Source organism: Rhodnius prolixus, unplaced genomic scaffold (genome assembly GCF_049639745.1).
Source record: "Rhodnius prolixus isolate KJV_2025 unplaced genomic scaffold, Rpr scaffold_7, whole genome shotgun sequence".
NCBI lineage: Eukaryota > Metazoa > Arthropoda > Insecta > Hemiptera > Reduviidae > Rhodnius > Rhodnius prolixus.
This window is the reverse complement of record NW_027411582.1, coordinates 6203203-6214813: the sequence shown is the minus strand read 5'-3', so window position 1 is coordinate 6214813 and position 11611 is coordinate 6203203.

Sequence of the window (11611 nt, the reverse complement as noted above, 5' to 3'; positions counted from 1 at the left end):
TTAGGTCAAGAGTAGATAGTACATTTTAGGTCGATCTATTTTGGAAAAGAAGAAGTACAAGCTAGTGGAAAAATCAAGAATTTTACCCTTAATTCCCAGCAATGCTGCTGTTTTTGTATTTGATAGTTCATAATTAGGTCAAGAGTAGATAGTACATGTTGGGTCGATCTATTTTGGAAAAGAAGAAGTATAAGCTAGTGGAAAAATCCAGAATTTTACCCTTATTTCCCAGCAATGCTGTTGTTTTTGTATTTGATACTTTATAATTAGGTCAAGAGTAGATAGTACATGTTGGGTCGATCTATTTTGGAAAAAGAAGAAGTAAAAGCTAGTGAAAAAATCAAGAATTGTACCCTTAGTTCCAAGCAATGCTGCGGTTTTTGTATTTGATAGTTCATAATTAGGTCAAGAGTGGGTAGTACATGTTGTGTCGATCTATTTTTGAAAAGAAGAAGTACAAGTTAGTGGAAAAATCAACAATTGTACCCTTATTTGCTACCGATACTGCGGTTTTTGTATTTGATAGTTCATAATTAGGTCAAGAGTAGATAGTACATTAAGTGTTGATCTGTTTTAGAGAAGAAGAAGTAAATGCTGGTGGAAAAATCAAGAATTGTACCCTTATTTCCCAGCAATGCTGCTGTTTTTGTATGTGATAGTTCATAATTGGGTCAAGAGTAGATAGTACATGTTGGGTCGATCTATTTTGGAAAAGAAGAAGTAAAAGCTAGTGGAAAAATCAAGAATTGTACCCTTATTTCCAAGCAATGCTGCTGTTTTTGTATGTGATAGTTCATAATTAGGTCAAGAGTAGATAGTACATGTTGGGTCGATCTATTTTGGAAAAGAACAAGTAAAAGCTAATGGAAAAATCAAGAAAGTTACTTTACATTCAGAAAATGTTACTGTTTTTGATTTGATAATTCATATTTAGTCCATGAGTAGATAGTACATTAAGTGTTGATCTGTTTTAGAGAAGAAGAAGTAAATGCTGGTGGAAAAATCAAGAATTGTGCCCTTATTTCCCAGCAATGCTGCTGTTTTTGTATGTGATAGTACATAATTAGGTAAAGAGTAGGTAGTACATGTTGGGTCGATCTATTTTGGAAAAGAAGAACTAAAAGCTAGTGGAAAAATCAAGAATTGTACACTTATTTCCCAGCAATGCTGCTGTTTTTGTATTTGATACTATATAATTAGGTCAAGAGTAGATAGAACATGTTGGGTCGATCTATTTTGGAAAAGAAGAAGTAATAGCTAGTGAGAAAATCAAGAATTGTACCCTTATTTCTCAGCAATGCTGCTGTTTTTGTATTTGATAGTTCATAATTAGGTCAAGAGTAGATAGTACATGTTGGGTCGATCTATTTTGGAAAAGAAAAAGTACAAGCTAGTGGAAAAATCAAGAATTATACCCTTATTTCTCAGCAATGCTTCTGTTTTTGTATGTGATAGTTCATAATTAGGTCAAGAGTAGATAGTACATGTTGGGTCGATCTATTTTGGAAAAGAAAAAGTACAAGCTAGTGGAAAAATCAAGAATTATACCCTTATTTCCCAGCAATGCTGCTGTTTTTGTATTTGATACTTTATAATTAGGTCAAGAGTAGATAGTACATGTTGGGTCGATCTATTTTGGAAAAGAAGAAGTACAAGCTAGTGAAAAAATCAAGAATTGTACCCTTATTTCCCAGCAATGCTGCGGTTGTTGTATTTGATAGTTCATAATTAGGTCAAGAGTAGATAGTACATGTTGGGTCGATCTATTTTGGAAAAGAAGAAGTACAAGCTAGTGGAAAAATCAAGAATTTTACACTTATTTCCCAGCAATGCTGTTGTTTTTGTATTTGATACTTTATAATTAGGTCAAGAGTAGATAGTACATGTTGGGTCGATCTATTTTGGAAAAAGAAGAAGTACAAGCTAGTGGAAAAATCAAGAATTGTACCCATATTTCTCAGCAATGCTGCTGTTTTTGTAATTGATACTTTATAATTAGGTCAAGAGTAGATAGTACATTTTAGGTCGATCTATTTTGGAAAAGAAGAAGTACAAGCTAGTTTAAAAAATCAAGAATTTTACCCTTAATTCCCAGCAATGCTGCTGTTTTTGTATTTGATAGTTCATAATTAGGTCAAGAGTAGATAGTACATGTTGGGTCGATCTATTTTGGAAAAGAAGAAGTATAAGCTAGTGGAAAAATCCAGAATTTTACCCTTATTTCCCAGCAATGCTGCTGTTTTTGTATTTGATAGTTCATAATTAGGTCAAGAGTAGATAGTACATGTTGGGTCGATCTATTTTGGAAAAGAAAAAGTACAAGCTAGTGGAAAAATCAAGAATTATACCCTTATTTCCCAGCAATGCTGCTGTTTTTGTATTTGATAGTTCATAATTAGGTCAAGAGTAGATAGTACATGTTGGGTCGATCTATTTTGGAAAAGAAAAAGTACAAGCTAGTGGAAAAATCAAGAATTATACCCTTATTTCTCAGCAATGCTGCTGTTTTTGTATTTGATAGTTCATAATTAGGTCAAGAGTAGATAGTACATGTTGGGTCGATCTATTTTGGAAAAGAAAAAGTACAAGCTAGTGGAAAAATCAAGAATTATACCCTTATTTCTCAGCAATGCTTCTGTTTTTGTATGTGATAGTTCATAATTAGGTAAAGAGTAGATAGTACATGTTGGGTCGATCTATTTTGGAAAAGAAAAAGTACAAGCTAGTGGAAAAATCAAGAATTATACCCTTATTTCCCAGCAATGCTGCTGTTTTTGTATTTGATACTTTATAATTAGGTCAAGAGTAGATAGTACATGTTGGGTCGATCTATTTTGGAAAAGAAGAAGTACAAGCTAGTGAAAAAATCAAGAATTGTACCCTTATTTCCCAGCAATGCTGCGGTTGTTGTATTTGATAGTTCATAATTAGGTCAAGAGTAGATAGTACATGTTGGGTCGATCTATTTTGGAAAAGAAGAAGTACAAGCTAGTGGAAAAATCAAGAATTTTACACTTATTTCCCAGCAATGCTGTTGTTTTTGTATTTGATACTTTATAATTAGGTCAAGAGTAGATAGTACATGTTTGGTCGATCTATTTTGGAAAAAGAAGAAGTACAAGCTAGTGGAAAAATCAAGAATTGTACCCATATTTCTCAGCAATGCTGCTGTTTTTGTAATTGATACTTTATAATTAGGTCAAGAGTAGATAGTACATTTTAGGTCGATCTATTTTGGAAAAGAAGAAGTACAAGCTAGTTTAAAAAATCAAGAATTTTACCCTTAATTCCCAGCAATGCTGCTGTTTTTGTATTTGATAGTTCATAATTAGGTCAAGAGTAGATAGTACATGTTGGGTCGATCTATTTTGGAAAAGAAGAAGTATAAGCTAGTGGAAAAATCCAGAATTTTACCCTTATTTCCCAGCAATGCTGTTGTTTTTGTATTTGATACTTTATAATTAGGTCAAGAGTAGATAGTACATGTTGGGTCGATCTATTTTGGAAAAAGAAGAAGTAAAAGCTAGTGAAAAAATCAAGAATTGTACCCTTAGTTCCAAGCAATGCTGCGGTTTTTGTATTTGATAGTTCATAATTAGGTCAAGAGTGGGTAGTACATGTTGGGTCGATCTATTTTTGAAAAGAAGAAGTACAAGTTAGTGGAAAAATCAACAATTGTACCCTTATTTGCTAGCGATACTGCGGTTTTTGTATTTGATAGTTCATAATTAGGTCAAGAGTAGATAGCACATGTTGGGTCGATCTATTTTGGAAAAGAAGAAGTACAAGCTAGTGGAAAAATCAAGAATTGTACCCTTATTTCCCAGCAATGCTGCTGTTTTTGTATGTGATAGTTCATAATTAGGTCAAGAGTAGATAGTACATGTTGGGTCGATCTATTTTGGAAAAGAAGAAGTACAAGCTAGTGGAAAAATCAAGAATTGTACCCTTATTTCCCAGCAATGCTGCTGTTTTTGTATTTCATAGTTCATAATTAGGTCAAGAGTAGATAGTACATGTTGGGTCGATCTATTTTCGAAAAGAAGAAATAAAAGCTAATGGAAAAATCAAGAATTGTACCTTTATTTCCCAGCAATGCTGCTGTTTTTGTATGTGATAATTCATAATTAGGTCAAGAGTAGATAGTACATGTTGGGTCGATCTATTTTGGAAAAGAAGAAGTACAGGCTAGTGGAAAAATCAAGAATTGTACCCTTATTTCCCAGCAATGCTGCTGTTTTTGTATGTGATAGTTCATAATTAGGTCAAGAGTAGATAGTACATGTTGGGTCGATCTATTTTCGAAAAGAAGAAATAAAAGCTAATGGAAAAATCAAGAATTGTACCCTTATTTCCCACCAATGCTGCTGTTTTTGTATGTGATAGTTCATAATTAGGTCAAGAGTAGATAGTACATGTTGGGTCGATCTATTTTGGAAAAGAAGTAGTAAAAGCTAGTGGAAAAATCAAGAATTGTACCCTTATTTCCCAGCAATGCTGCTGTTTTTGTATTTGATAGTTCATAATTAGGTCAAGAGTAGATAGTACATGATGGGTCGATCTATTTTGGAAAAGAACAAGTAAACACTAATGGAAAAATCAAGAATTGTACCCTTATTTCCCAGCAATGCTGCTGTTTTTGTAATTGATACTTTATAATTAGGTCAAGAGTAGATAGTACATGTTGGGTCGATCTATTTTGGAAAAGAACAAGTAAAAACTAATGGAAAAATCAAGAATTGTACCCTTATTTCCCAGCAATGCTGCTGTTTTTGTATGTGATAGTTCATAATTAGGTCAAGAGTAGATAGTACATGTTGAGTCGATCTGTTTTGGAAAAGAAGAAGTACAAGGTAGTGGAAAAATCAAGAATTGTACCCTTATTTCCCAGCAATGCTGCAGTTTTTGTATTTGATAGTTCATAATTAGGTCAAGAGTAGATAGTACATGTTGGGTCGATCTATTTTGGAAAAGAACAAGTAAAAGCTAATGGAAAAATCAAGAAAGTTACTTTACATTCAGAAAATGTTACTGTTTTTGATTTGATAATTCATATTTAGTCCATGAGTAGATAGTACATTAAGTGTTGATCTGTTTTAGAGAAGAAGAAGTAAATGCTGGTGGAAAAATTAAGAATTGTACCCTTATTTTCCAGCAATGCTGCTGTTTTTGTATGTGATAGTTCATAATTAGGTCAAGAGTAGATAGTACATGTTGGGTCGATCTATTTTGGAAAAGAAGAAGTACAAGCTAGTGGAAAAATCAAGAATTGTACCCTTATTTCCCAGCAATGCTGCTGTTTTTGTATGTGATAGTTCATAATTAGGTCAAGAGTAGATAGTACATGTTGGGTCGATCTATTTTGGAAAAGAAGAAGTACAAGCTAGTGGAAAAATCAAGAATTTTACACTTATTTCCCAGCAATGCTGTTGTTTTTGTATTTGATACTTTATAATTAGGTCAAGAGTAGATAGTACATTTTAGGTCGATCTATTTTGGAAAAGAAGAAGTACAAGCTAGTGGAAAAATCAAGAATTTTACCCTTAATTCCCAGCAATGCTGCTGTTTTTGTATTTGATAGTTCATAATTAGGTCAAGAGTAGATAGTACATGTTGGGTCGATCTATTTTGGAAAAGAAGAAGTATAAGCTAGTGGAAAAATCCAGAATTTTACCCTTATTTCCCAGCAATGCTGTTGTTTTTGTATTTGATACTTTATAATTAGGTCAAGAGTAGATAGTACATGTTGGGTCGATCTATTTTGGAAAAAGAAGAAGTAAAAGCTAGTGAAAAAATCAAGAATTGTACCCTTAGTTCCAAGCAATGCTGCGGTTTTTGTATTTGATAGTTCATAATTAGGTCAAGAGTGGGTAGTACATGTTGTGTCGATCTATTTTTGAAAAGAAGAAGTACAAGTTAGTGGAAAAATCAACAATTGTACCCTTATTTGCTACCGATACTGCGGTTTTTGTATTTGATAGTTCATAATTAGGTCAAGAGTAGATAGTACATTAAGTGTTGATCTGTTTTAGAGAAGAAGAAGTAAATGCTGGTGGAAAAATCAAGAATTGTACCCTTATTTCCCAGCAATGCTGCTGTTTTTGTATGTGATAGTTCATAATTGGGTCAAGAGTAGATAGTACATGTTGGGTCGATCTATTTTGGAAAAGAAGAAGTAAAAGCTAGTGGAAAAATCAAGAATTGTACCCTTATTTCCAAGCAATGCTGCTGTTTTTGTATGTGATAGTTCATAATTAGGTCAAGAGTAGATAGTACATGTTGGGTCGATCTATTTTGGAAAAGAACAAGTAAAAGCTAATGGAAAAATCAAGAAAGTTACTTTACATTCAGAAAATGTTACTGTTTTTGATTTGATAATTCATATTTAGTCCATGAGTAGATAGTACATTAAGTGTTGATCTGTTTTAGAGAAGAAGAAGTAAATGCTGGTGGAAAAATCAAGAATTGTGCCCTTATTTCCCAGCAATGCTGCTGTTTTTGTATGTGATAGTACATAATTAGGTAAAGAGTAGGTAGTACATGTTGGGTCGATCTATTTTGGAAAAGAAGAACTAAAAGCTAGTGGAAAAATCAAGAATTGTACACTTATTTCCCAGCAATGCTGCTGTTTTTGTATTTGATACTATATAATTAGGTCAAGAGTAGATAGAACATGTTGGGTCGATCTATTTTGGAAAAGAAGAAGTAATAGCTAGTGAGAAAATCAAGAATTGTACCCTTATTTCTCAGCAATGCTGCTGTTTTTGTATTTGATACTTTATAATTAGGTCAATAGTAGATAGTACATGTTGGGTCGATCTATTTTGGAAAAGAAGAAGTACAAGCTAGTGGAAAAATCAAGAATTTTACCCTTATTTCCCAGCAATGCTGCTGTTTTTGTATTTGATAGTTCATAATTAGGTCAAGAGTAGATAGTACATGTTGGGTCGATCTATTTTGGAAAAGAAGAAGTATAAGCTAGTGGAAAAATCAAGAATTTTACCCTTATTTCCTAGCGATACTGCGGTTTTTGTATTTGATAGTTCATAATTTGGTCAAGAGTAGATAGTACATTTTAGGTCGATCTATTTTGGAAAAGAAGTACAAGCTAGTGGAAAAATCAAGAATTTTCCCTTATTTCCCAGCAATGCTGCTGTTTTTGTATTTGATAGTTCATAATTAGGTCAAGAGTAGATAGTACATGTTGGGTAGATCTATTTTGGAAAAGAAGAAGTACAAGCTAGTGGAAAAATCAAGAATTTTACTCTTATTTCCCAGCAATGCAGTTGTTTTTGTATTTGATACTTTATAATTAAGTCAAGAGTAGATAGTATATGTTGGGTCGATCTATTTTGGAAAAAGAAGAAGTACAAGCTAGTGGAAAAATCAAGAATTGTACCCATATTTCTCAGCAATGCTGCTGTTTTTGTAATTGATACTTTATAATTAGGTCAAGAGTAGATAGTACATTTTAGGTCGATCTATTTTGGAAAAGAAGAAGTACAAGCTAGTGGAAAAATCAAGAATTTTACCCTTATTTCCCAGCAATGCTGCTGTTTTTGTATTTGATAGTTCATAATTAGGTCAAGAGTAGATAGTACATGTTGGGTCGATCTATTTTGGAAAAGAAGAAGTACAAGCTAGTGGAAAAATCAAGAATTTTACCCTTATTTCCCAGCCATGCTGTTGTTTTTGTATTTGATACTTTATAATTAGGTCAAGAGTAGATAGTACATGTTGGGTCGATCTATTTTGGAAAAAGAAGAAGTACAAGCAAGTGGAAAAATCAAGAATTGTTCCCTTTTTTCCCAGCAATGCTGTTGCTTTTGTATTTGATAGTTCATAATTAGGTCAAGAGTAGATAGTACATGTTGGGTCGATCTATTTTGGAAAAGAAGAAGTAAAAGCTAGTGAAAAAATCAAGAATTGTATTCTTATTTCCCAGCAATGCTGCGGTTTTTGTATTTGATAGTTCATAATTAGGTCAAGAGTGGGTAGTACATGTTGGGTCGATCTATTTTGGAAAAGAAGAAGTACAAGCTAGTGGAAAAATCAAGAATTGTACCCATATTTCTAAGCAATGCTGCTGTTTTTGTAATTGATACTTTATAATTAGGTCAAGAGTAGATAGTACAAGTTGGGTCGATCTATTTTGGAAAAGAAGAAGTAAAAGCTAGTGGAAAAATCAAGAATTATACCCTTATTTCCCAGCAATGCTGCTGTTTTTGTATTTGATAGTTCATAATTAGGTCAAGAGTAGATAGTACATGTTGGGTCGATCTATTTTGGAAAAGAAAAAGTACAAGCTAGTGGAAAAATCAAGAATTATACCCTTATTTCCCAGCAATGCTGCTGTTTTTGTATTTGATAGTTCATAATTAGGTCAAGAGTAGATAGTACATGTTGGGTCGATCTATTTTGGAAAAGAAAAAGTACAAGCTAGTGGAAAAATCAAGAATTATACCCTTATTTCCCAGCAATGCTGCTGTTTTTGTATTTGATAGTTCATAATTAGGTCAAGAGTAGATAGTACATGTTGGGTCGATCTATTTTGGAAAAGAAAAAGTACAAGCTAGTGGAAAAATCAAGAATTATACCCTTATTTCTCAGCAATGCTTCTGTTTTTGTATGTGATAGTTCATAATTAGGTCAAGAGTAGATAGTACATGTTGGGTCGATCTATTTTGGAAAAGAAAAAGTACAAGCTAGTGGAAAAATCAAGAATTATACCCTTATTTCCCAGCAATGCTGCTGTTTTTGTATTTGATACTTTATAATTAGGTCAAGAGTAGATAGTACATGTTGGGTCGATCTATTTTGGAAAAGAAGAAGTACAAGCTAGTGAAAAAATCAAGAATTGTTCCCTTATTTCCCAGCAATGCTGCGGTTGTTGTATTTGATAGTTCATAATTAGGTCAAGAGTAGATAGTACATGTTGGGTCGATCTATTTTGGAAAAGAAGAAGTACAAGCTAGTGGAAAAATCAAGAATTTTACACTTATTTCCCAGCAATGCTGTTGTTTTTGTATTTGATACTTTATAATTAGGTCAAGAGTAGATAGTACATGTTGGGTCGATCTATTTTGGAAAAAGAAGAAGTACAAGCTTGTGGAAAAATCAAGAATTGTACCCATATTTCTCAGCAATGCTGCTGTTTTTGTAATTGATACTTTATAATTAGGTCAAGAGTAGATAGTACATTTTAGGTCGATCTATTTTGGAAAAGAAGAAGTACAAGCTAGTGGAAAAATCAAGAATTTTACCCTTAATTCCCAGCAATGCTGCTGTTTTTGTATTTGATAGTTCATAATTAGGTCAAGAGTAGATAGTACATGTTGGGTCGATCTATTTTGGAAAAGAAGAAGTATAAGCTAGTGGAAAAATCCAGAATTTTACCCTTATTTCCCAGCAATGCTGTTGTTTTTGTATTTGATACTTTATAATTAGGTCAAGAGTAGATAGTACATGTTGGGTCGATCTATTTTGGAAAAAGAAGAAGTAAAAGCTAGTGAAAAAATCAAGAATTGTACCCTTAGTTCCAAGCAATGCTGCGGTTTTTGTATTTGATAGTTCATAATTAGGTCAAGAGTGGGTAGTACATGTTGGGTCGATCTATTTTTGAAAAGAAGAAGTACAAGTTAGTGGAAAAATCAACAATTGTACCCTTATTTGCTAGCGATACTGCGGTTTTTGTATTTGATAGTTCATAATTTGGTCAAGAGAAGATAGTACATTTTAGGTCGATCTATTTTGGAAAAGAAGAAGTACAAGCTAGTGGAAAAATCAAGAAATGTACCCTTATTTCCCAGCAATGCTGCGGTTTTTGTATTTGATAGTTCATAATTAGGTCAAGAGTAGATAGTACATGTTGGGTCGATCTATTTTGGAAAAGAAGAAGTACAAGCTAGTGGAAAAATAAAGAATTGTACCCTTATTTCCCAGCAATGCTGCTGTTTTTGTATTTGATACTTTATAATTAAGTCAAGAGTAGATACATGTTGGGTCGATCTATTTTGGAAAAGTAGAAGTACAAGCTAGTGGAAAAATCAAGAATTGTACCCTTATTTCCCAGCAATGCTGTTGTTTTTGTATTTGATACTTTATAATTAGGTCAAGGGTGGATAGTACATGTTGGGTCGATCTATTTTGGAAAAGAAGAAGTACAAGCTAGTGGAAAAATCAAGAATTGTACCCATATTTCCCAGCAATGCTGTTGTTTTTGTATTTGATAGTTCATAATTAGGTCAAGAGTAGATAGTATATGTTGGGTCGATCTATTTTGGAAAAGAAGAAGTACAAGCTAGTGGAAAAGTCAAGAATTGTACCCTTATTTCCCAGCAATGCTGCTGTTTTTGTATTTGATAGTTCGTAATAAGGTCATGAAAAGGTAGTAAATGTTTTGTCGAACTATTTTGATAAAGAGCTTGTAACAACCAGTGCACAAAGTTTTGTTGGTTATCTACTATTGCCCTTTATGACTATGACATACAGAAACAGGTACATTGCTTTGAAATTAGTGGAAAAATTTGCAGTAAAGTATGTTTGCTAGTCGGCTTTGTCCACGACACCTGATTTGGTAGTTGGATGTAAAGCCTACCTGAAGAAATAGGCAATTACTTTACTTACTATTTAACTCAAAACTTTTATAAAGGGCATTTTCATGCTTTCTAGCGATGAGCAGTTGAACTACTATTACTATGTTGTTTATGTAAACGCCGTTAGATAGCATTCACATGCAGATGTTTAATTTCTTTTCCGTGTATATTCGGTAGGGAAATGACTGTTATCATTGAACTTTTCATAAAATTGAATATGTTCTTAGAATATTTGTTTTTGAATCTTCTGTGTGGTAAAAATTAGTTTAGAAAAGTTGTCAATGTGTGTTTGTTAACAAAATATCTTTTATAAGCGAAAAATTAAAGTCTGCTAAAACTTCGATCTATTCGTTTTTTAATAACCTAAGATTATGGATACTTTTGGGGTAAAAAAAAATGTGGTTTGTAAGTTTCATCGGACAGTACCATTTTAACGTTATACACGGTGGTATGAGTTACGTTTTATGATAAACGCTTAAATGAGTTCCGATTGTAATTGGAAATGCAACCACTGAAAATTGATTCTTACTTTCTGAGACTTTTTTCGACTACGTATCTTACGATTTTCTTTTTAACCTGGCATATAGGTTATTCACATAGTGGTCTACGTTTGTTTTCCTAGAAAATTGGGTAATTGGCAGACAGTTGATAGGAGAAATTGGTAGGTTAGCTTGTCTTAACTACTGTTTCCAGTTTATGTTCACTTTTTCAAATAATTAATGAAGAAAGGGATATGCTCATCGCAAAATCAAACGTTCATTCTTTAATATTTATTTTTTTGGACAGGTTATTATTTCATTTGCTGAAATTAGGTCTATCCCAGTCAAAAGTGGATGAACTCCAGGATTTCATAATCACAAGAAGGATTAATGTTTTTCTTCATGGATCTATAGATATTAAGGTAATTAAAATAAGAATATGTTTTTTTATTTTTCCATAAAATAGTAATACAAAATAGTTTGTACATTATATGAGTAATGGATAATGTCAATTAATTTCTTGTCTAACTTTTATAG